Source organism: Emys orbicularis, chromosome 2 (assembly GCF_028017835.1).
Source record: "Emys orbicularis isolate rEmyOrb1 chromosome 2, rEmyOrb1.hap1, whole genome shotgun sequence".
NCBI classification, from domain to species: Eukaryota; Metazoa; Chordata; order Testudines; family Emydidae; genus Emys; species Emys orbicularis.
Genome location: NC_088684.1, coordinates 148,636,174 through 148,661,686, shown reverse-complemented (window position 1 = coordinate 148,661,686; position 25,513 = coordinate 148,636,174).

The window sequence follows — 25,513 nt, the reverse complement described above, 5'->3', positions numbered from 1 at the left end:
ATATCTTTATCACAGGGATCCTTACAGAATCAATATTGCCAAATAAGCCGCCTTCTGCTGTTAGGTTTGTTCTAGAATTGGTTTGTCTCCTAACTTGGATCCTTCTATTGTTGGATTATTCCTAGTTGAGAATCCTTCATAATAGCTATGGTTATTTTTAGTGGGGCATTTGGAGTCTTAAATTGTTTACCAGTGGAAATTGTAGCAGTTTCTGGTTGTTTACACTTAATAGAAATAGCCAATAGCTGAATAGTTACCAACTGTCATCATTCCAACTCCTTGTCCTTTTAAACGGAAGAATTTCCCAATGGTAATTATTACAACCTGGGAATTTTCTAAGAAGGAGTACAAGAAACATTCATATCTTGGAAATTACCTAAGACCCAATGAAATTCAATGGAGATGATCATCCATGTCAAAATTACCTAAATTATGAAATGCAGTACGATTCATGATGGTTGGCAACACTCTTGTCCTTGAGCATAAAAGGCTTGGGGCTCATATTTATTGTTTGTGCTACAGTGCAGTAGGAGGGGAGAGCAGAAGTACTGAGAAATATAATCTTTTCAATAAGTTGTAATGCTCAGTGTCCATCTTGAATAGCTAACTTTCTAGGTGAAAGTTAAGGATCTCATGGTACTTTGAACAAGTCCCGTAGGTGATAAACTCATATGGCCAATATGACCCATCTCAGTAAAAATAAATCTTATGCATAACCTGTTACAAAGCTCCTAAAGGCTAATGTGATTATCTGCATAACAGTGGGGCTAGAGAACAGGAGTACTTGTGGCACCTTAGAGACTAACAAATTTATTAGAGCATAAGCTTCCGTGGGCTACAGCCCACTTCTTCGGATGCATATAGAGTGGGGCTAGAGTTTATTTATTTATTATGGGTAACCCTGCACTGGGAGTTAAGCAGATTCTTACTGCCCCCGGGTAGCACTAGAGTTATTCTACATGCATGCAAAACCAGCCGCATACATTCTCTTTGGAGCATTCCTGTGCAAGCGAGAGATATTAACACCTGCATGAGAGATTTTAGAATTTGTGCATATCCATTTGTCCAAATGTGTGTTGTGCCTGCAAATTCAGAACCTGTGCTTGTATGTGTTACTGCTTGAAAAAAGTGCACAAAGGTTCAGGCACACAAAGTGAGTTAATAGTTTGGAAATTTGCCTAAGAATTAATTTTACCTATTTGTTCTTTTGCTTTTTGAGCAATCCTCCCAGTGAACGTGTTTGCTAGAATATGCACAAAAAGCAAATGCAAAAGTAGAAAGAACACAGATGGAACAATTCAACTTCATTTTGAGCTAGTGTTTCCATGGGGAGTTGTTTGAGGTATTTGCCCTGCCTGATTATAAATATGTAACAACTTTCAGGTAGCATCATATTTTAATTCAGCTGCTAGATACTTTAGACTGTATGTGGATTCAAAAAGAAGTTTCTTTGGAGAAATTTTAACATATTGGGCCCCTGACATGGTTCTTTGACTAGGCAGCTGAAGGATTCACCTACTCTGAGGGAAACCCCAGGTGGCATAGAGCTGGCATGGGTATAGTGGGAACGGGCTTGACCAGATGGCTTTCTATGCTCTGGTGATCCACAGCAGGTGTGATGGCCTCCTGGGAAGACATTACAAGCTGATACTAGCCCTAAGTGTGCATTAACTAGCCTTGTGGACTAAACTAGCCTTAGGGTTTGGGACAAGAAGGTGTGAAGACTGCTTAAAACCTCCTTCCAATACCCCCCAACTCCCAGAGCGCTAAACACAGCCCAGCCAGAAAATGTATTGGGGCCCATTTAAATACAAATAATTCTCTTCTCTTCTAAAAACAGTTTTCACTCATTCACACACCCACACTGATTTTTTTTTTTTTTTTTTTTTTTTTGTATATAGATGCACAATTCTCAGGGTATTTCAGGGTACTGGTTTTCAGTCAAATGAGGGAACTGACAGCAGATCCCCTTCCAGAAACAGGACGATTTACAGAAGAGCTTTTGGACGTCTTTTCTAGGGAGTTTATTATACCTGAACAAAAGTTTGTGTATTCTGTGTTAAAATGATTTCAAATAGTTTCCTCTGGAAATTTAACTGAAACTGAATGCTCTTATTTTCAAGTATTTAAAAAACCACCAGTATTCAAATTTAAATAATCTCATTCCTTACAAGGACAAATCATTCTTAAATAATAGAGGATGTGTGTGTGCTTTATAAGGGTAAATCATATATTTAGTATGGAATATTACTAAAGTCAGAAATTTAAGAATGTCAGCTGGAAGTGCTCAATACACCTCTGTATACAGCATTAACCTAATATGAAACAGAAATAGGAACAGTTTGAAAACAAACATGTGCAAGGATCTTCTCATTACTGTTGCTGGGGTATTCAACAAATTGCGTTATAACAATTTGTCAAAAGAAATGTTTGTTTTCCTTGCATGAATGATTTGTTTCAGTTACTGCAGGTTTTACATTTCCCTGCTTTGTCAAAATCAAGCATTTAAATTCAACTTTATTACTACAATGATCAAAATTTTTCATGCACTATGTGAAAAATTAGAATACTACAAAGAATATGTGCAGTACTCTCTTCATGCAAAGACACCTTGGAACAGTTTATGTGAAACCACAGTACATCTAATTAAACTTAAAGTTTTGATTTTTTTTAAGTGCATGTAAATCAGCAAATTCACAGCTACATTGCAAATAAGTAGTAATTGTGACGGGTTGTCACCCCTGGGGTGCAGTCTGGGAGCAGTGGTAATTGCTGTGACCCCTTAACCCCCAGCTGGGCAGGCCTCTCTCACATTGCTTTGCTGGTGATTCAGCCAACCTCTCCAGGCCCTGTTATCACCCAACACGACACCACACATCCAACTGAACTACCTGAATGATTTACTTAAGCCAGTGCTTCTCAAAGCCGGTCCGCCGCTTGTTCAGGGAAGGGCGGCCAGCACATCCCTCGGCCCGCACCACTTCCCGCAGCCCCCATTGGCCTGGAGTGGTGAACTGCAGCCAGTGGGAGCCGTGATCGGCCGAACCTGTGGACGTGGCAGGCAGGGCCGGTTCTGGCTTTTTGGCCGCCCCAAGCAAAAAACAAAAAACAAAAAACGGGGCGGCCGGAGCACGGGTGCAGGGGGACCGGCTGGGGGGGGGGGGAGGGAGCGGGCGGGAGAGAGAGAGAAGGGGGCGGCCAGGGCTACAGCAGGGGCGCTGCCACGCAGCCCCTCCCACTGCACCGCCTCCTGCGGCCTGCCGCAAGGGCTCCGCTCCATTCGGCGGGGAGGGAAGGAAGAGGACTGCCCTGCAGGGCGCTCTGGTTCTCCGCACCGCCACCCCCTACAGGGTGGCCAGAGCGGAACAAGAACAACAACAACAACAAAAGCGGCCGTGACGCCCTAGGATTGGGCAGAATGCCGCCTCCAACAATCTGCCACCCCAAGCACCAGCGGCAGGTAAACAAACCGGCCCGGACCGCCAGGGGCTTTCCCTGAACAAGCGGCGGACCAGCTTTGAGAAGCACTGACTTAAGCCACTCAAAGATAGACAGGATACAACAGCCAATTCCCCAGCTCCCCAGCCTGCCACCTTGCTGGAGTATAAACCCAGAATTATACCATCTCGCACTGCACAGGGATCTGTACAATGTAAGCTCATTAATATATTCACTTCCACCTTGATGTGGGAAAGATATCCAACAGCCTTTGTTCACAGAGCTGAGATTTTCCCAGACACTTTACTCAGAACACACTGGTTAAGATAAAGCATAAAACAAGTTTATTAACTACAGGAAGATAGATTTAAGTGATTATAAGTGAGAGCATACATATCAAAGCAGATTACATAGTAAATAAACAAAACTGCAAACTAAACCTAAAATACCAGATAGGATTTCAATCAGTAATCTCTCACCCTGACTGATGATACAGGCAGGCTTGCAGATTCTTAAGGCACAAACTGCATTTGCTTTGCAGCTTGGGTTCCCCTCCCCTGTTCCAAGTCCTTTGTCTTTCAGAGTTTCTTTCAGGTGTTGAGTTGTGGGGCAGTAAAGACAAATTATGATGTCACTCCCCACTTTATATAGTCCCTCCCTATATTTTAAAACCCTTTGTTTTAAGATAAGTTTCCCGCCCAGTTTGTGGGAAAATACAGGTACCAAAATGGAGTTCAATGTCATGTGGTTTGGTCACATGCCTTGCTAGGTCAGGGCAGCTATTACTCAGAAGCTGGGTGAAAGCTCTTCCATGGTCCATTGTCTTTGTTGATGAGCCATTAGCACTGTCTAGCTCAGTGTTTCTCAAACTGGGGCTGCCGCTTGTGTAGGGAAAGCCCCTGGTGGGCCGGGCCCATTTGTTTACCTGCCCTGTCTGCAGGTCCGGCTGATCGCGGCTCCCCCTGGCCGTGGTTCACCACTCCAGACCAATGGGGGCTTCTGGAAGTGATGCGGGCCGGCACCCCCATTGGTCTGGAGTGGCGAACTGCGGCCAGGGAGAGCCGCGATCGGCCGGACCTGCGGACGAGTCAGGTAAACAAACCGCTCGGCCCGCCAGGGGCTTTCCCTACACAAGCGGCGGCCCCAGTTTGAGAAACACTGGTCTAGCTTCTTCATTGTTGTATCTGAAAGGCTAGTTGTGGTTGTTACCCAGAGTAAGCACATTTGAAATACAGATACATAGTCAATATCCATAACTCCAGATAAAAAAATGATACATGAATACAAATAGGATAATCACATTCAGCAAATCATAACTTTTTCACAGATACCTCACAAGACATATCTTGTACAAGATACAGCATAATTATATCATAATCATATCATAATCATACCACTATGATGAATATGGGGGAGGGCAGTGTCACAGTAATCTCTCTCAAATGTCCCTCATGGAGTAGGAATTCCCACATTTAGGCCATTTTTCTGGCCTCATCCTGCCCGACTATCCGATAGCATGATGGAAGTCCAAGCGGACTAGAGACAGCAGACCAAAATCAAATTTGGGCTTAAGAAGTGAGTTGTGTGAGATAAATGACCTCTTACATCAGGGCTGAACTTGACCCAGCACTTACAGCACTCTGAACCAGACATGCTTTATCTACACACTGCACATGTGCTGCTTCAATACATGAATAAAATGTATTTAGGGATCCACTTTATGCAAAATGAACTAAGGGCCAGATTTTTAAAGTTATTTGCACCTAGGCATTTTAAAAATCCCTGTAGGCACTTACTTACATCTTTGTGAAATGCTGTTGAGTGCAGATGGAAAGAATGCTGCACAATGCTCTGCTAATCTACTAGGAATACAAGGTCTTTCAAAAGGGCAAGATAAAGGAGTATCTAAAGAGTAGTAAAAAGTCTTTTAGAAAACTTTTTCTTCCAAGAAGACTTTGAGGTGTCAACATTTCACCAGTTCCATCTTGAAAATCTAATCAGGTGTTAATATTTAACATATTTTTCCTTTGGCCAATCAAATTAGTGAAATTTCAGAAAACTTTGTGACAATTTCACTGTTAATATGGGATCAAGAAATGAAACAAAAATTGAGAGGAAGATCCTAAACTGGGTGTGAATTGTCATAGCTCCACAATGGAGCTGTGATAATTCAGAGACCAGCTGAGGATTTGCCACTGAGAGTTTCATACCTTGTTTCCCTCTATATTCCTCATGTTTCCTTTTCCTCTCTTTCTCTCTGCCCCTTCCCTTCCTCTGGAAGAACTGAAAATCTGATGTCAGAGTTTTTTATATTTGTAGTTCCCTCTGTGGAGGAAAGACTACATTAGTGATATCCAGCTCCAACCAACTGAGCTACTCTATTTCAGAGAGCATTGAAGGAAGCAGTTTGAGTGTCACTGGGAAAGAAATTAAAGATTAGAGGAGAAAGAAAAATAGACTTACCATGTTCATGGGCTATTAGTTTTACATTCAGATGATGATGTGTGGTCTGGTACAATTCTGTGACAAGCACGTTTCTTCACATGGAGCCAATTCTGCCCTGTATAACACTGGATTAAATCCATAATAATCATATTGAAGTCAGTAGCATTACTCCAAATTTACACAGGTAAAAAAGCATTGCCTTGTGAGTAAGAGACTGCACTGGAATCCAAGCTCTCTGGATTTTATCCCCAGCTCTGTCACAGGCTTCCTGTGTGTTCTTGGGAAAGTCACTACTGTTTAGATTTTTAAAGGTATTTCGGCACCTAAAGAGGCAGATAGGTGCCTAAGTCCACCACTGGTACTTTTAAAACTGCCGCCTGGCTGGTTCCTAAGTCCCCCTAGGCACCTACTTTCCTGCCCATTAATGCCAAATGTTAAACCTCAGCATCCCAAGCTCTGCTGCTACCCCAGCCTTGAGAAATGGGGCTGATACCTAGGGACAGTCACAGATTTACCTAGCAGTACTTCTGCACAATTACATCTGCCACCTCCTGGTGCTCTTGTTGATATGGAGGTGCCTAAGCAACTAAGTAGCATTTTTAAATCAGGTGGGAGAATGCCCTAACATGCTGTCCGGGGCCATCACATAGACCTGCTCACGTCACGCTTAACACATGGCATTTGGTAGAGCCCAACAGCGGGACTGTGATCCTGTGGGTCCCACAGGACCCGCTACCACAATAGCGGGAATGGGTAAAATGTACTTTGTTGTGGATGAGATTGGGTGACCAAAAAAAACAGACTGCGGTAATTTGTGGGAAAACACTTTCTAAAAAAAATAATAAAGGTTTTAATACTTACATTTAAGTGAGGGATAGAAAGAGATTTGATGTCTATGTTAACAGGAGTTAAAGTCTTTTTTGCAAGATTTAAGCAAGATTTGTTTTATTCTTTTAGTGGTAAAAATTATGTCCAAATTCTGTTTATATAATATAGTAACCAACTTTTTTTCTTTCTTAAGTAGCATGAGGGAAATCTGTTTATCTTGCAGGATCTAAGGTTTTTATGGATGGGAGTGGAATAAAAATGCAAGAAACAATGTGGGAGTGGGTAGGAGTGGGTATTGTGGAGCAGGACGGAAGTGGGATTAAAAAAGTCCCGCACAGGACTCTAGCATCTGGCATAGACCACACCTGATAAGTAACAGCAAAAAGCATTGCTCAAAAGGTGGCAGTGGAAATAAATGTCAGGTGAGCATGACATAGTGATTGAGCATGAGCCAGACAAACAGAAACGTGAGTTGGTAGAAAATTTTCAGTTAGACAGAGATAGGTTGTAGGATAGCTGAGCGGGGATGGGTATTGGGGAATAAAACCTTTTTCTCTCATCCAGCATTGCAGTAAGTAGTGGAAATGTCCTTGTAAAATGTAATGGCTGCAAAAGTTAAAGCTGTTTATGGTTTGTGGAGCTGTTGTTTCAGAGACACAGCTGTTTGTAGGGGCTGGCCAGGTTGCGGTGTGCAGGTTGCTGTGCCTGGGTAAAATGTCCATTTAGGCACAGTGGCACTCATCCTGGCTTTTAAAAATCCCATATATAGGCACTTGCATGGTCCCCATGAGTGAATGGGGAAATTGGTATTTAACTGGCACTTGCCCCAGCTTTAAAGTTCTGCTAAGCAATGGGTCACTGAAGAAGTTCACCCATGTGCGCTGACTGGGACAGCGCCTAAATACCTTTAAAAATCTAGGCCTTGATCTTTCTATACCTCCATTTTTCATTTGTTAAATAGGGATAATATAATATCCTACCCTTTTTTCTGCTTGTCTATTTAGATTGTAAGCCTTTGGGACACTGGCTATTTTAGACAGACAAGTAATTCTGAAATAAACAAGCAAAATTAAGAACAAGCATTTATAGAAACCATAATTTGTTTTAAGGTACGAATCTTACATAACTTCTGCATTATCTGTTTGTATTCATGTTTTGTGTCTCATCTTACATTATAAGCATTAGTGCAAGGACTGTGTGCCTGGAGTCTCTTAGCACTGCCTCAGTACAAGTAATACATAATAATAATAATAGCTTTCTCTGCAGTTTTGTTGTGTACTGCACTTAAAATCTTTGTCACACATTTCAGTTATGCAGGGTTGGGAGCTGAAAGTTCTGCCACATTATTCAAGTCATACACTTTAGATAACTGAGAGCATGAATCTCAAAATAGATCCCTTTACTTCAGTACCTTGACTGTATACTAGTCTTCAGCTGGTTTTTATGTTGTTGATTTGTTTTCTATTATTTCCCCACTCATAATTTCCCAATGGTATCTTTCTGGGATTTTTGGTTGCTTTTTTGCTCAAGGCATATCGCACCTAGCAGTGAGGCTTGATTTGAGGGAATTTTATTGCTTAGCTAAATTATACCTACAAATAGTGGTTTCCTAAATGGAATATTTTAAAAATAGTACCCTATGGGAGTTGATAATACATATATAACTTCAGCATTTGTGAAATCACTATAGTACTCTGCTTTATAACTCTCACTATTGTGTCTTACAGTGTGTGTTGTAACAGCTTGTTCTGTGATCAAGTATTTAATAATCTTACATCTTATAAAAGTATTCTATCCATCTTATTAAAATAGCAATAACCATTAAAAAGTGCTGTGTATATCTTTTTAATATTGCAGTAACCATTAGAAAGATGATCTATATATCTTATTAATATAACTATAACCATTAAACTATTTTAATATTAATAAAAGTGTGTAAAATAAATGTCAGCCTTATATACAGCAGTAATGGCTTTTGTGTATACAGTACATCTACTTTAATGTTATCATAAAAAAGGAAATATTGTTCAATAAATATAGAAAAAAGGACATTTTTATACAGTGTGAAAGTAGTTAAAAAAGCCCACAAAAATCCAGCCAGAAAAAAAAACAAGTGTGTGTACAGAAGAATACTGTAGTTATTATAAATATCTACCACAGTTATGCTAGTGACATCAGTGTGATAAATAGAAAACTTGTGTGTTGAATTGCATCTATCATGCAAAACTGACACTTTCACCTGCACTCTGTCCACTAATCCATCTCCACTGGAATTGATACTAACACTGAAAAATCTCTGATCAGTTTCAAATATGCACTATTTAAATATTGGGACTTGAAGGAGGAGGAGAACGGCCAGAAAAGTTTCCTTTTTTCACTCCCATGTGTGGAACTTCACCCCCCCCCCCAAAAAAATTATGATAGCCCATGGCCTTGGAGTTCCAATGTGCAGTTCTGCACCACTGAAGGGCTTAAATTCTGATGTCTCACAAGTCCCAGCTTTCCAGCAAGACAAGTACTTGGTTCTTCTAGCCTTGGAAAATTCAAAATATCAGACTCTGAAATGGTAGCATTGTTAGAGATGGAAAAGCTATTTAAAATGTGTTTAGAAGTTTATACATTGTATTAGTTATGTTTCCCCCCTTGTCCACATAGATCTATATAGTTGGACTAGTGTTATGAAAGGAGCGTTATTATTTCAAGTGGATAGATACAGAAAATAAAGTACCAATTAAAACATATCTAAAATTAATCCTGAAATATTTTTTGTTAGTTAATGCACAACCTATGATTATGTAGGCCCTTATACAAACTCTTATATGCATGCTTAATTTTACTTCTGTAAACTTCTCATTGTAGTAAACTTCAGCACATGTGCACATATCTGTAGGGTCAGAGATGATTGTCTGCCTAGAAATTGTATAGCCTTTTTTTGCTGGATGATTTGCAGCACTCACTCATAGCTTTACTGATTAATAGACATATGTGTGTTATATAGGTATATATATACCAAAAAAATAGTATTGTTGAAGAAAATTAAGAATTTGAAAATAAAATGTTACAGGGAGATGAATATTAAAATATCCTCAGAGTTCATAAGATGTCTTAAATATATGGACATGTGTAAAATATCACATTGCCTTTTCCAAAAAGGACCATACTTTTCAGCAAGATTATCTCCCCCCAAGTGTGACCTTGGGGAAAAGTGCAGAAAGGAACCAGCCAGAGAATGCAGCCTGTAGGAGCAGCTGCAGAAGCTGCTTTGGACATTCAGAGAACTTTCTACAGTTTTGACTGGACTTATCTTTGCTTTGTGCTCATTGGCTGTTTACTCCAACCCTCTCCATCCCGCACAGCCTCTTACTCGGAGCTTGTGTAAGCGTAGAGTTAGTGCATGGTAAGTTGGGATGTCAATCTACACTGCTCTAGCCTGCCGCACACTAGGTCGCCATGTGGATCCTGCTACCATGCACTAAAAATTCCTTAGTGCTCTTTGAAATAGTGCTCTTTGGAACAGGGACTGTCAGCTACTCTGGGTTTGTGCAGTGCCAAGCGCAATGGGGCCCCGTTCTTGGTTGGTCCTTAGGTACTACCATAACAAACATAATTGTAATAATAATAATATCTGCACATCTCCAGTCTCCCATTAATTATAATAGAGTTCTGGGTGCACTAGAAATGCAGATTTGAGCCCGAAGTAAGCGTATGTGTTTTAATGTTGATATGATTTGCTGATTAACCTTTTCTTTTCCTTTTCCTCTTTATTTTGCTATCAATATTAACAGTATTTTCCCATATATTATTTAGTTTTTATCTCTAAGAAGTTATCTAATAAATCATTTGGCAGCATATGACCCTTTGACGCTTGTCTGTTTAATTGATTAATATTTATTATTTTTGGTGTGTTACTTGCAGTATCAGGTTAATGAAATCATTTTGAGTCATGGACAGACAATTTACTTTATATCAGGGGGTAGCCATGCTAGTCTGTATCCACAAAAACAACAAGGAGTCCGGTGGCACCTTAAAGACTAAAAGATTTATTTGGGCATAAGCTTTTGTGAGTAAAAAACCTCACTTCTTCAGATGCATGGAGTGACTTCAATTTACTTTATGTGTACTGTAACTGAGTTTAGTTTTGAATAGAAATTATTTTTACTCAAGGAAATATATACAGTATAAAACCCTTACTGTGTCTTTACCACATTCCTCAGACTAAGTTTAAATGGGGTGGGGGACAGAGGTCCAGACTTCCACAGTGTTCATGCCTGACTTCAGAAAAAAAACAGGAGAGGATCACATTTTAATTTAAAATTAATCACTGCCTCTAGAGCTGAAAATGTTTACAGTTAATGAAGGGAAAGAATGGCCATAGGAATTGTGTGTAACTTTCTGTGCAATACAATGAATAAACAAGTACATATATGCTATAGAATGGGATAAATATTTCAATAAATTAATACTTTTTTGATAAATGAAATAGTTTCAGCGGAAAGAGAGAAACTGATGCTGAGCATTTTATACTGCAATCTGAAAAAGCAGCTGTAATTCTCTGTGTCATGGAATTTTGGAATCCAATTCACAGTGACAAAAAGGTTAAAAATGGTGTAATGATATGTGCTGGTTCAGTTTCACTATGGTATATGGAAATGAAAAAAAGAAGAAAGGTGGACTTATGCAGATACATATTTATTTATAGTAGAATAATGTATGTTAATGTGAACTGCTCTAATATGGAGTCAGAAGTATACTTGTCAATGTTTAAGAAGAAAAGCACATGATACTTTAATAATATGCCAAACAACAGATAACTGCCCTAACATTAAGTTGAACGAGACCTCAATTAATATTTTGGCAAAGCCTAGCAACATATCACTCAGTTGTACTTGTCACAGGTGTGACTGATGTTTAATTATACCAGCTTGACGAAGATGAAAATGCCAAAATCCCATCAGAATAATGATTTATGCACTCTACATATAACAGTTTCGTCTGTTCTGACAAGGTTTCAGTCCACACTGGTACCTTCAATATAAGGAGGAAAAAGGAGTTTGAGAGATGAAAGCAACTTTAAATGTGCAAAGTGCCAAATGGAGTATCATACTAGTGAAGGGGTATTGCTGTATATTACTTAAGAACACCAGTTTGTCACATAGCAATTACGGTCTCTTTCAAGAGCATGTTCACAATGGAAATACATCAATTGAGAAAATGGGGAAACAGCAACTGTAGCTGTGGCCAGACCATTGATTTTGAGTTTATGGATTTAAAAAGAAATGTAACCCATTAGCTTCTCACTCAAGAGCTAGGGCCGGATTGTGATGGCTCTTATGGGGGAGCAGGTGAGAAGCATCTCCCCCCTGCCCATCTTGTGTGGCTGCACAAGGGCCACTCACGGTAGCAGTCCCTGTGTGTTCAGGCACTGCTTACTGCTGCCCTTTCTTGAGTGGGAGCAGAATGCCAAATAGCAGAGGGAGAAGGAGAAGGTAGGGCCATGACTCTCACCTAACTCCTGCACTGGCTAGGGGAGCAGAGCCAACTTGTTGGGGGACCAATCTGCAACATGTGCATGGAGTGGGTCTAGGAGATGTCATGCCTGCCCAAGGCACTATCTTTCTATTGCTTATACTCTGTTGGAGCAGTTCTGCATCACCCCATAGTCAGGATTGTGGCATAAATGCTATATTCTAGCATCTAATATTTACCTGTATTTCATGGCAGCTGAATGATTACCATCACTTAGTTGTTTAGATAGCACGTTGCACTGTTTAAGTGAAATAAAGTATGGATAAATGGATAAAGTGAGTTAACATCATATCTCAGGATCAGGATCATTTCAGCACCTTTTTTTCAAGATAGGTTCCAGGTTTGCTGCCCTCCTGTATAGTCCTTATGATAATCGATTCTCAGGATTCACTCTAGTGGTCAGCCCTCTCTGCTGTAAATAGAATGCATGTGGTTCACAACTGTTATGCTTTTAGTACTTTAGTGTTGGCACTTTGCACAGTAAATTGAATAGTAATCCGCTATAGTCTAACCTTAAAGTGAAACAACTCCATTGATGCAGTCCTCCAGGTGCTGTCAGTTGGCTTATGACTAATTGAAAGTTCCTTTTGGTAGCTGTTTCTGTTTCAGTGAACCTATAGATACTTTGAGTAGGTCTACACTTACCAGGTAGTTCGGCGGCGAGCGATCGAACTTCTGGGTTCGACTTATCGCGTCTTGTCTGGACGCGATAAGTCGAACCCAGAAGTGCTCGCCGTCGACTGCGGTACTCCTGCTCGGCGAGAGGAGTACCGCGGAGTCGACAGGGGAGCCTGCCTGCCGCGTGTGGACCGAGGTAAGTTCGAACTAAGGTACTTCGAACTTCAGCTACGTTATTCACGTAGCTGAAGTTGCGTACCTTAGTTCGACTTGGGGGGTAAGTGTAGACCTGCCCTTTGAAACAAAATTTGAACGCGCATTTTTGATCAAAGACTAATGTCTCTTTCTTTCTCACTGTGTTAGTGTTTTGGGGGTTTCTCCCTCTATTCTCCACTGGGCACTTTTTAATAGAATTTGTAGCATTTCATTTCTTATACACCTCTACCCCGATATAACGCTGTCCTTGGGAGCCAAAAAATCTTACCACGTTATAGGTGAAACTGCGTTATATCAAACTTGCTTTGATCCACCGGAGTACGCAGCCCCGCCCCCCCGGAGCACTGCTTTACCGAGTTATATCTGAATTTGTGTTATATCGGGTTGCATTATATCGGGGTAGAGGTGTAGTAGATGGCACTGCATTCTTTCTCTTAAATGATAATCCATCACATTCAGTACACTCCTCTCTGAAAACATTGTACTCTAATCATGTGTGTTGCTTTCTTTTTAGCTATCCCTAATTCACGTTGTTACATTTACAAAGTAAGGTCTTTTGTCAACTGCATCTTACATGTAAACAGCATTTTTGGGTACCTCATTTTCAGGCCACTGAAGATATTTTCTCAGAAAATACATCCACTATATCAATGTTCTTTTGTTTACCAATTTTCATTTTATATTTTTAAGCAATGAGCCAGAATTGATTCACTAGTCCTAGGGTTAACTTTATCTACAGTAAAGCTTCCAATAAATACCAATATATTGTTACTTGTTTGTAACAATGCTGCATCAAACACCTGTTTAAATTTGTATGTGGAAAAATCCTGTATCACGTAGGGTTTTTTTGTTGTTCGTGCCTGTACTGTGTGCATGTTGTTTATAATAATCTCAAACCAAAAATCTCATGGCCAAAATGTCCAAAGCAGCCTACAGCTGAGTAAATATGATCTTAGATTTCTAGATATATGCATGCTGCAGTCACACTTTATATTAAGTTTATATTTAAAAATACCTCATAAAAGGGTTAATACATTATTAATATATGGTTTAATGAATGGGTAATTAATTGTTATAGAGTCTAACAGATCATTATGTTGCTTTTAACCATGGCCTAAAACCATCTGTAACACCTTCTACTGATATGCTTATAACTATATGTAACATATATATACTACTGTCATAACTATAAAGGGAAGGGTGACAGCTCTCCTGTGTACAGTGCTATGGAATCCCTCCTAGCCAGAGACTCCAAATCCTTTTACCTGTAAAGGGTTAAGAAGCTCGGGTAACCTGGCTGACACCTGTCCCCAAGGACCAATAAGGGGACAAGATACTTTCAAATCTTGGGGGGGGAAAGGCTTTTTGTGTGTGTCCTTTGTTTAAGGGGTTGTTCGCTCTTGGGACTGAGAGGGACCAGACATCAATCCAGGTTCTCCACATCTTTCTAAACAAGTCTCTCTTATTTCAAAATTGTAAGTAAAAGCCAGGCAAGGCGTCTTAGATTTACTTTGTTTTCTCAACTTGTAAATGTACCTTTTACCAGAGTGTTTATTTTTGTTTGCTGTACTTTGAACCTAAGACAGAAGAGGGGGATCCTCTGAGCTCTTTAAGTTTGATTACCCTGTAAAGTTATTTTCCATACTGATTTTACAGAGATGATTTTTACCTTTTTCTTTAATTAAAAGCCTTCTTTTTAAGAACCTGATTGATTTCTCCTTGTTTTAAGATCTAAAAGGGGTTTGGATCTGTATTCACCAGGAGTTGGTGAAAGGAAGGAGGGGGGAAGGGTCAATTTCTCCTTATTTAAGATCCAAGGAGTTTGGATCTGTATTCACCAGGGAATTGGTGAAGGTCTCTCAAGGCTACCCAGGAAAGGGAATTAGCTTTGGGATGGTGGCAGCGGACCAGAACTAAGCTGGTAGTTAAGCTTAGAAGTCTTCATGCAGGCCCCTACATTTGTACCCTAAAGTTCAAAGTAGGGATACAGCCTTGACAACTTCTCATGTCTTAAAGATCCTTAAGGCAGTTATTAATCATGTATTAATGCTTTGAAAGCATAATCTTTATATAATATGTGATCCATGCTACTGTAAGTAGATATCTGCCCATGTTACATGTGTATTTTCCTGTGTAGCATACCTGTAAATAAGTGTAAAAAAGCAAAACTCTTTTTGCTCAGTATCTACTATTTTCATTCTTTAGAGGTGATATTTTATGGCCAAGAAGCATTGAGCTATTCAAGATCATTTTAAATAACTGTGAATAGAAAGTTCTAGAAAGAAAAAAAATCAGGGGAACAGTACATGTGATAAATAGTCTATTAACGAAAAACTCAAAGGGTGTGACTTTTCTGTCACACCAGTTTTACACTAGCATTTCTTAATCTCAGTAGAGTTAATCCTGTTTTACACTAGTGTATGAAGGAGCAGAATCATACCCTGTGTCTTTAGATATGGTTTCAGAGAATAGCTTGATATAGTTACACTCCAGCACACTTAGCTTCAAGCAGTTAAGGATTTGGAAAATAAACTAGAATCTCAATTGGCAAAAAAAAGATTGGATGCATTTAAAAGGGAAATTAAAATGAATTCTCACTAATCTAATGTGTATCAGTCAGAAGCAAGGAATCCTTTTTCATAGTGAGGTGAACATTTTAGAAAATCCTCAGAAGATGCTAATCTTCAGGGTTTGGGTTCTAACTGAGGAACTGAAGGTCCTTATCCATAAAATAATCTTTTGGCTATTCTTAAATCTTCATTGGTTATAAAGGGCCAGATTGTGGCTTTGAGGCAGGGCCTGCACCTGAGGGATGGGTGGTGGTACTGTGCTGGAATTGGAGCCTGAGAAGGAATTGCGTTATTCACACAGATGGCATGACTCTATTCACTGAAATTGCCTTTAAAATTGTTTTTAAAAGCATGGTAAATTATGTGTAGATAGGGCTTAAAGGATATCTTAAAGATCTGTGACTAGATTTAACTTCTACTACTTTTTCTTGTAAGTGGAAATGACATTTTTCACTGCCAAACTAGAGGGGACTGTCTTTTGGGGCTTATTTCTTCCATGTACAGATTAATCATCCAAAAACATGAAAAAATGTGTCCTGTTTCACATGGCTGAGGCTATAATTTTGGCATAGAAATTGTTAGTAAATTTCAAGGCAGAGGTTCAGGAAAAAATGACGAGTCACGGCAATGCCACTCAGGTTTGACCTGTCCACCCCTCCATAGATGAAGTTAGAGGGGTGGACAAGCCAAACTTGAGTGGCACTGTAACCCCCTACTCCAGATCACAGCACCACTTGGTTTCATAGACTGCATTCAAATTCACAATTTCCATGACAAAATGTAGCTGTGGTGATGGTTGACCTAGTAGTTAAGTGAAGACATGCCACTCAGAATGGTCTTCCTCTGTTTCACAATCACAGTTCATCCAGTCTAGTTCATACACTTTTTTAGTCTTATATTTCTTACTGAAAGTTTGCGTCCTGTCAGTAGTCTGGAATTCACTGTTTTTATATTTCATTGTATGCTAGTCTAGGCTGTTCTTTTACTCAGATGTTTTTTTGCATTTGAATTTTAATTGTTGTAATGGTTTAACATTCATATTGCTCAACCAAGTATCTTAAAAGTCTATCTTGGATGTCATCTGATTATCACAGTGAGAAATTCTGACTTTGGTAAGTGATTTCTATATAATTGTCTGTCTGTCCACATGTCTGCATCAACAATCTGATTTCCTCGCATGCTGGTCTGTAATTTCAGTACTCCTGTGTGAATGGGTAGTAACTTTTGACTTTGAATTGTTATATCTATTTTTGAGACTTGCCATACTGCTCAGACTTCATAGTGTATGTCCAGTTTGTCCTTTAGTTCATCTGTAAGTGGGAAGGTATTAAAAACAGCTGAAGTCTCCTTGATCAGACACATGAACAATTAATTCAACACTTTCTGACTGCCTCTATTAGTAACACTAAAGAGATTTTAAATCTGATCTCTTTCGCCTCAGTTGATTGTCATGAACATTCCTCTGAAAGTTTAACGTTCCTGTAGGTTCAAACTGATGTATTTTTAGCACCAAAAAATAGGGTACACCCTCTATTGTGGAATAATATTGTACCAGGAAGTACTTCAAGTCGTAAAGTCTGAGGTTTAGAAAAGCTCAGTTTTACCATTTTTCCTAACTATTCTTTATTTCTGTGAGACTCTAAACTACCTGGTTCTGGCTGAGACCAAAGGCAGAATAATGGGGAGGGATAGCGATTCTCCTGTTTCTGATCCAAGTGGCAGCAGAAAGTCCCAGAAAACTCATGAGAAAACCTAGTCTCATAAAGTTTATAGCCCAATTTTATAGCCTTGGATTGGGATAAGGGTTAAATACAAACTCCCGGCCAGATTTTCAAAGGTATTTAGTTGCCTAAAGATGCAGTTGGATGCCAAGTGGGATTTACAAATGCACCCAAGCAGGTTAGGTGCCTACCTCCTATTGATTTAAATGAGAATGAAGTGCCTAATCTGATTAGGAATTTATGAAAATTCTGCTAGGTACCTATCTGCATTTTCAGGCACGTAAATTCCTTTGAACATCTGGCCCTCAATCATTTGAGTGTGTATGCAAACTACACTATACTGCCAAACTTTGTTGTGAAAGAACTGTGAAAATTCTGTGTTGGTTTACACTCTCTAAGTTTGAGCGTATGTAGTCAGTCCATCTTCAGATTTGTAGCTACTAGAAGCCATTGTAAGGCTATTAGGTTATACATATTCTTTGACTCCACTGGGAAACCCAGTTGAAAATTATTGTGCTGCTGATCTTTGATACAGCAAGTCCAGTTTTTATGACTGAGGAGCTCCTCTGTTGGAGAGCAGCTACCTTGTCTCACTTCCAGAATGTTAAATTTTCTCTGGATGCACGGGAGGGTTAATCACTTAAGGAAAGCTACTGCCATATTTGTTTAGATGGGCTATATGCTGTGTCTGTTTCCTCCACAAATATTGTACCCACCATCAACAGGGCAACTGTTTGCTGTGCCCAAAGTGGATGAAGCTTTGGAAGGGGGAGGAAAGAAAGAGAGTGTCCTGGCTGATTTTCATTCTTTCCTACTGCCTCACAGCTTCTAATTGTCAGTAGTTATCGTAGCTGGTTCTCAGATTCTGTCTATGTATATCTCTCTTGCTTATAATTAGAGAGGAGTTAGGAGAGCAGGTAACAGGCTGTAGATATAAAACATAGCAGCATTTCCATCCACTGGGCTGCTATTCAAGACAGTTTTATCACAGGCACCAAAAATGCTATCTCCTGAAGTTAGTTTCCTTTGTTTCTCGGCTTGTCTACACTTACTAGGGGATCGACAAGCGCGATCGATGCATCGGCAGTTGATTTAGCGGATCTAGCGAAGACCTGCTAAATTGACCACAGATCGCTCTCCTGGCGACTCCTGTACTCCACTGGATCGAGAAGAGTAGGGAGAGTTGACAGGAGAGCATCTCCCGTCGACATTGCATAGTGCAGACCCCGCGGTAAGTAGATCTAAGTTATGTTGATTCAAGTTACGCTATTCACATAACTCAAATTGCATCGAATTTCCCCTGTAGTGTAGACAAAACCTCAGAAGCAGGCTCTGCTAATAACCAACTGAGGTTATTACTAAATAAATTGTGTATCATATGTCCCTCTGTTCTGGTGTCTAACCACACTATTACTAGAGGTTTCTTGTTACTGGTAACCATCTTGCTCTCTCTTTTGTTCGTTCCATTTATTCAATTATGTCACCATAAGGTTTTCTTTCTTACCACATTTGACTGTGTCCATCCCTTGCTTAGATGAGAAAGATTAATTAAATGTAGTGTCCCATTGTCATCCCTGTCATTTTTCTTTATGGGAGACACTAGTATTATGGGTGGCCAGGGCCAAATACAACTAAGGTAGGAGGCTTAGGTTGTATTTCTGACCTTGCAGTTAACCTGATTCTGATGTTAGATATTTTTCATATGTGCACATGAAAGGTGACTGATACTGTACTACCCCTTCTTATTCAACTAAAAAAAATGGCAAGAAAGGCATGTTTTTTTCAGGGAACTCATACTACTATACAAAAGTGGGGGTGGAGTATAGAGACTCCCACAGGTCTATCCCCAACACATCGCTCACTTTCAGTACTTGGCTACAGTATTTGTTGTTTTTGTATGTTAGAATTTGAATCCAGTCTGGAATTGGATTACCAGTGCCACATGCATTATCAATGATGATTGAAATAGTAGACAGCTAGACACATCTGACTGGGAATCTGGCTCTGAAGCAAACCATAACAGAGGTGCACATGTGGCCTCTTAGTCACTTCAATTCTTGCCCATCTGTGTGGATGTCCTTATGCTCACTCACGAGTTAGTCAGGCTTGCACTAGGGTCCTGCAAAATATTTTTGAAACTGGCAGTTTGCATTATACAAGTGCCAGTTCTGCAGGTAATCCTCCTTACATTTGATCACATCTGTTCAGTTATGAGCCAAAACATAATAAATGAACAGTAGAAAAAAGCAATAGTTTACAGGCACTCAACCCTTGCTCAAGACAGTTTGCATAGCAGGTGGTATTTGAGAGTGCTATGCAGAGGACTTGCGGTGTCAACTTGAATGCAATAGAAAAGAGCTGACTACATCCACTCTGTAAGAGGGAGCAACACCATGCTGTATAACCATAGATAAACAGGAGGCAAAGTAAACCACAAGAAAGTCAGCGCCCACAAGCTTTCTTGTTTGTCATGAAAAGTGAGGAAGCAATTAAAGGGACATTACATCTGCTGATCAACAACTTGGTGTTAAATGACCTCTCATGTGGGACAAAGGGATTGTATTTAGAGAGAACTCTTATTATATGTGTGGTGCATTGAAAACTGTATTAACATTGTAAGCTATCACTTTAGATGCTCAGGGTTTTTCCTGGTGCTGCTTGCTCTGTAAGGAAGCATGCCATCTGGCTCTAACTGGCAGCACTCACTCTGCAAAGATCCAGCCTAGGTCAAGTTGTAGTGAGTTGTATCTGTTCTGCATTAGGGAGCAGTCTGCTTTTTCTCTCTGTTTTTGATAACTGTATGTTAGAGTTCTGAATTTTAAGACATACAATAGTGTTACGTTGCAATCTTCCTGAAAAAGCATTTTATGTTTTTAATCTAATGTCTCCGTTTGTATGCCATGAACATAACAATATGTAGATCATTTTAATCTCTCTCTTACCCAGTTTCAGTGTAAAAAGTATATCACCAAGGGCAAGTTCTACTCTCTGCTAGTTACCTGCCATGCCCACTGAAATCAGAGGACCAGATCTAGATTTCTGTTACACCTGTGCAAATCCAGAGCAATTGCACAGAAACCAATGAAGTTACTTTCAATTTACCCAGGTGAAAATGAGATCAGATTCTGGCCCAATGGGAGTTGCATGCATATAACTGAAGATAAAGCTGATCTTGAAATATTTAGCAAATAATGTAATTTTCCCCTAAAACTTCCTCTTCCCCCAATAATCTGACCATAGTGCATAAGTGGTTCCAAGGGCTTTGCATAAGCCCTGCACAATTGGGTGAATTTATTGACCTTCTGTCATGACATATAGATTCTTCTTTCTTTCCATAGATGCAACTCCCTTTAATGTCAGTGGAAGCTCCTAGATGCTTGCCCAACAAGTATATGGCATATATTTTCACCGGTGAGGTTGCCTTGTCCCCTGGTTGTAATACTAACACCTCAAATCTCCAATGATTAGCATTCCTTATTTGTATGTTTTTGATTTAATATAAATATATTGAGATTTAAAAAAAACAAAAACTGGTCATCACCCCACTTACAATTATAATTTTACCTATTTGGATGGTGTACAATGACATTGAATGTGACACATTGCCCTCGGAAGCTCATAATTACAGTAATAATCTTCAACTCCTTCATCCTACTTTGGGAAAAATACCTAATAATCTTTTAACTACCTTAAGGAGCTTTACGAACTTTTTCCAACTAGAAGCTTCTTAATCTGAGTTTTATATAACAAATCATCCTTTTTTAATTGTCTTAATCTTTATTCTGCCCAGTGAGAGCAGACATGTCAATCAGTCATTATATCCATTTATAACATAGACATTATGAAAGGAGAAACTTAATTGACTTTATCAGATATTCATCCCCATATTTTTCAAAGGTACTTTATAAAGGTTAGAATGATACCAGACAGCAAGTTTCTCTCATAGGAAACCTATACTTCACAGCCTTCTGCAGGAGTTGATCTAGTTTCCCTGAACAGCAGCCATGAGGTCTGAGAGCATCCAGTAGACTCTTGGGACATTCCAAAGCCTGCAGTCAGTGGAAAGCCGTAACAAAAGGTTTCTTTTGTGCGGCTATAAAAGTGACCAGGTCTCAGCAGGGTCAAACATCCTTACCTTAGTTTTTCTTAGTGCAAAATGTGGCTGACCATATTTTAGCTAACTGATTCTTCTGAGTGGTTTTCTATGTAGCCCATGGTACAGTATTCATAGTCTCAAGGTAACAAAGGTGGAGAACAGCAGTGATAAGATTTGCCTGTAAAAGGAACAGGCAGGGTTTCACAGTCATCTGAAAATGAATGAAGGCAGTTCTGGGACACTTGTAATTGAAGCATGTCTCAATCTTTTAAACCTGGCAGAGTTATTAGAGAGGGCTGCATACAGTGTGATCTGGAGGTGGGAGGGGAAAGGGGCAGTTTGCCCTGATCCCCCCCATTTGAGAGCCCCCCTCCCCCGAAACTGAGTGGACTTGTGACCTAGTGCCTGGGATCGCAGTGCCACTGAGGTTTGGCCCAGCTGATGGATGGAGGGGTGGTCAGACCAAATTTGAGTGAGTGGTGTTGCAACTTGATGCAAACTTGAGTGGCATTGCAACCCTGTGCGCCAGGTCTCAATGCCACTCACTCAGATTTGGCTCGTCTGTCCCTCCGTTATGATGGAGAGGCAATCAGGACAAACCTAAGTGGAGCTATGACCCCGTGCACCAAGTTTCAATGTCCAGAGCAAGGACTGTTCCTGAAGGACAAAACCCATGACTGCAGGGTTAGTGCATGACAGGCCCCCTCTCCAACTTCACCCCTTCCAAGACTTTCCCTCAGCGGGAATTTTTTTGGAAGAATGGCAGGGTCTCAGTTTCAGATCTTGCCCAGGGCCAAGTGTGGACCTTGCTGAATATTGTCACCATTATATCTAATAGTCTTGGAGCCTCTTGTAGAATTGCGGGAGTTGCAATGTAGGGAGTCAAACATAAGGCATTTTAGATTATATCATTTTAGTGCTAACTAGCTCAGTAAAATCAACAGATTATTTTATGTAACTTTTTAATGAACTTTTATTGAAACATAAATTTACAAAAAAAAAATGAAGCACTCCCCTTGTCTCAATTCTTCCCTAATACCTTACTACATAAATAAAATTTCTTATATCTACCACAGGGCATGGAGTGCTTGGGTATATTGTTAAACAAAGGACTAAAAATATAGTTAAAGACAATATCATTCCAGTAGTCCAACCACTCATATGGAGTAAATTAATGCTCAATTGTGGGGTTGAACCCAAACTGTCAAAGTGATAGCAGTTCTGCAGCTGAATTACTTACTTAGTATGCTTCACTTAAAATTTCACTGACTGACTTTAAAATAATTCAGCACATGATCAAACCTTTTTATGGGAAAGGAAAAGTTAAAATAGAAAGATCAGAAGCTCATAAAACAAAAGGTGCCTCTAGGCTTCTAAATATAGCAGTGTATTGTATTGCAAATTGCCTCCCTGTCTTGTACCTACTGAGTCACTTCTTACCTAGATACATTTAAAAGGTCTAAACATTTTACATTGTAATCCGGTCCTGGTTAGTTGCCCCAAAGAAGAAAATACTAAGCTTAATGTTAAAGTACAGATAAGATGCTTGGGTGAGTGCATATATGTTGATATACATTTTGCCCAGAACTAACCTATTGTTCCACCTAAAACAATGCTAAAATAAAATTGCAGGATAAGTTAATTAATTGGGAATTGGTTGGGATTACTCATGCATTTATATCTGGAGGATTTATTAGCTGTCATTTTAGAATGAGTTCAAGTTGTCTTGCTTGTCAAAAGCACAGGAGCCATCTTCTAGGGCTCTTTCAATACCAATTTGTATCTTTCTCTCAGGTAGCCACAAAATTGTATGCAATGTTTCTTGGGCTACTTCTACTTGTGAATCTCATTCTCTTAAAACAGAGGTGGGAGTGTGAATTTACTGTGCTTTAATGAGAGATCATGGCTATTCCAAAATATTGGAAAATGTTACAAGATCTGCTTGAGAATCTAAAATCAATCTATTATACTCTGTCCCCATTTTTCAAATGTGGTGTATTAAAATATGATGTTACTAGAAGTGTGGGAATCAAAGTGGTAAATTTATCACAGATTATTGGCAATATCCTAATAAAAAATTGGTCACATATTATAGAAATGGCATGGCATTATCATTTGCCAGTAGCCAGCACATTTTTTCTTCAGTGAACTGGACTACCAAGAATTAAAAAAAACAAAAAAACAAAAAAAAACACCAAAAACGCAAGAACCAACCAAAAAACAAAAACAAAAAACCTGCAGTTGCCCTGGACTGTGTAAGGAGATTGATCCTTAGGGGATCAAAAAGGAAAAGCACTTTTTGTCCGCTGTTTAAAAAGTGGCATATTGAATGGTGGAGATAAATATAGCTGAACTGCTTGGTAATAACAACCAGAATGTAATTAAATTTAACATCCTTGTAAGGATGGGGGAAATATCAAAGAAGCCTGCCATAGTAGCATTTAAGTTCAAAAGGGGGAACTACGCAAAGATGAGGAGGCTAGCTAAATGGAAATTAAAACGAACAGTCACAAGAAAGAAATGCCTGCAAGCTGATTGGAAATTATTTAAGAACACCATAACAGAGGCTTAAATTATATGTATATCCCAAATACAAAACAAACTAAAACAATTAAGAGGACCAAAATCCATTTCCCAATAGCTAAGCAACAGAGTAAAAGAGGCAGATAGAGACAAAAAAGACATCCTTTAAAAACTGGAAGTCAAATCCTACTGAGGAAAATAGAACGGAACATAAACTCTGGTAAGTCAAGTGTAAAAGTATAATTAGGAAGGCTAAAACAGTTTTTTGTGTATTTTGCTAGTTGCTCTTGAAATTCTAACAGCATCTTTTAAGTATATCAGAAGCAGGAAGCCTACCCAAACAATCAGTGGGGTCACTGGACGATTGAGGTGCTAAAGGAGCACCCAAGTAAGACAAGGCTGTTGCGGAGAAGCCAGATCAATTCTTTTCATTGCTCTTCAATGCAGGGGATGAGAGACAGAGTCCCACACCTGGGTCAGTCTTTTTAGGTAAGAAATCTGAGGAACTGTCCCAGATTGAGGTGTTAATAGAGGAGGTTTTGGAACTACTCAATAAATTAAATAGTAATAAGTCACCAGGACCATATGGTATTCACCCAAGAGTTCTGAAGTAACTTAAATATGAAACCGCAGAACTACTAACTGTGGTATGTAACCTACTGCTGAAATTAGCCTCTACCCGATTATGGCAGATAGCTAATGTAATGCTACTTTTTAAAAACTGCTCCAGAGGCGGTTCTGGCAATTGCAGGCTGTTAAGCCTAACTTCAGTACCAGGCAAATTGGTTGAAACTATAATATAGAACAAAATTATCAGAGACATAGATGAACATGATACGTTGGTGAGGCGTCAACACAGCTTTTGTAAAGGGAAATCATGCTTCAACAATCCTTTTAGAATTCTTTGAGGGTGCTGGGGGGGGGGTCAATAAATGTGTAGACAAGGGTGATCCAGTCAACATTGTGTACTTGAACTTCCAGAAAGCCTCACCAAAGGTACTTAAGCAAAGTAAGGAGATATGTGGTAAGAGGGAAGGTCCTCTCATGGATCAGTAAGTGGTGAGAAGATGGGAAATAAAGGGTAGGAATAAATGGTCACAGTGGATAGAGGTAAATGGGGGTTCCCTAAAGATTTGGGCTGGGACCATTGCTGTTTAACGTATTCATAAATGATCTGGATAAAAGGGTAAACAGTTAGCTGGCAAAATATGCAGATGATACAATATTACTCAAGATAGTTAAGTCCAAAGCAGACCATGAAGGGATCTCACAAAACTGGGTGATTGGGCAAGAAAATGACAGATGAATTTCAATATTGAGAAATACAAAGTAATGCACATTGGGAAACATATCCCAACTATACATGCAAAAGAGAGAGATCTTGAAGTTAGTTTGGGTGGTTCTTTTAAAACATTGCTCAATGTGCAGCAGCAGACAAAAATGTGAACAAAATGTTAGAAACCCTTAGGAAAGGGATAGATAATGAGACAGAAAAATCATAATGCCACTATATAAATCCATGGTACTCCCAC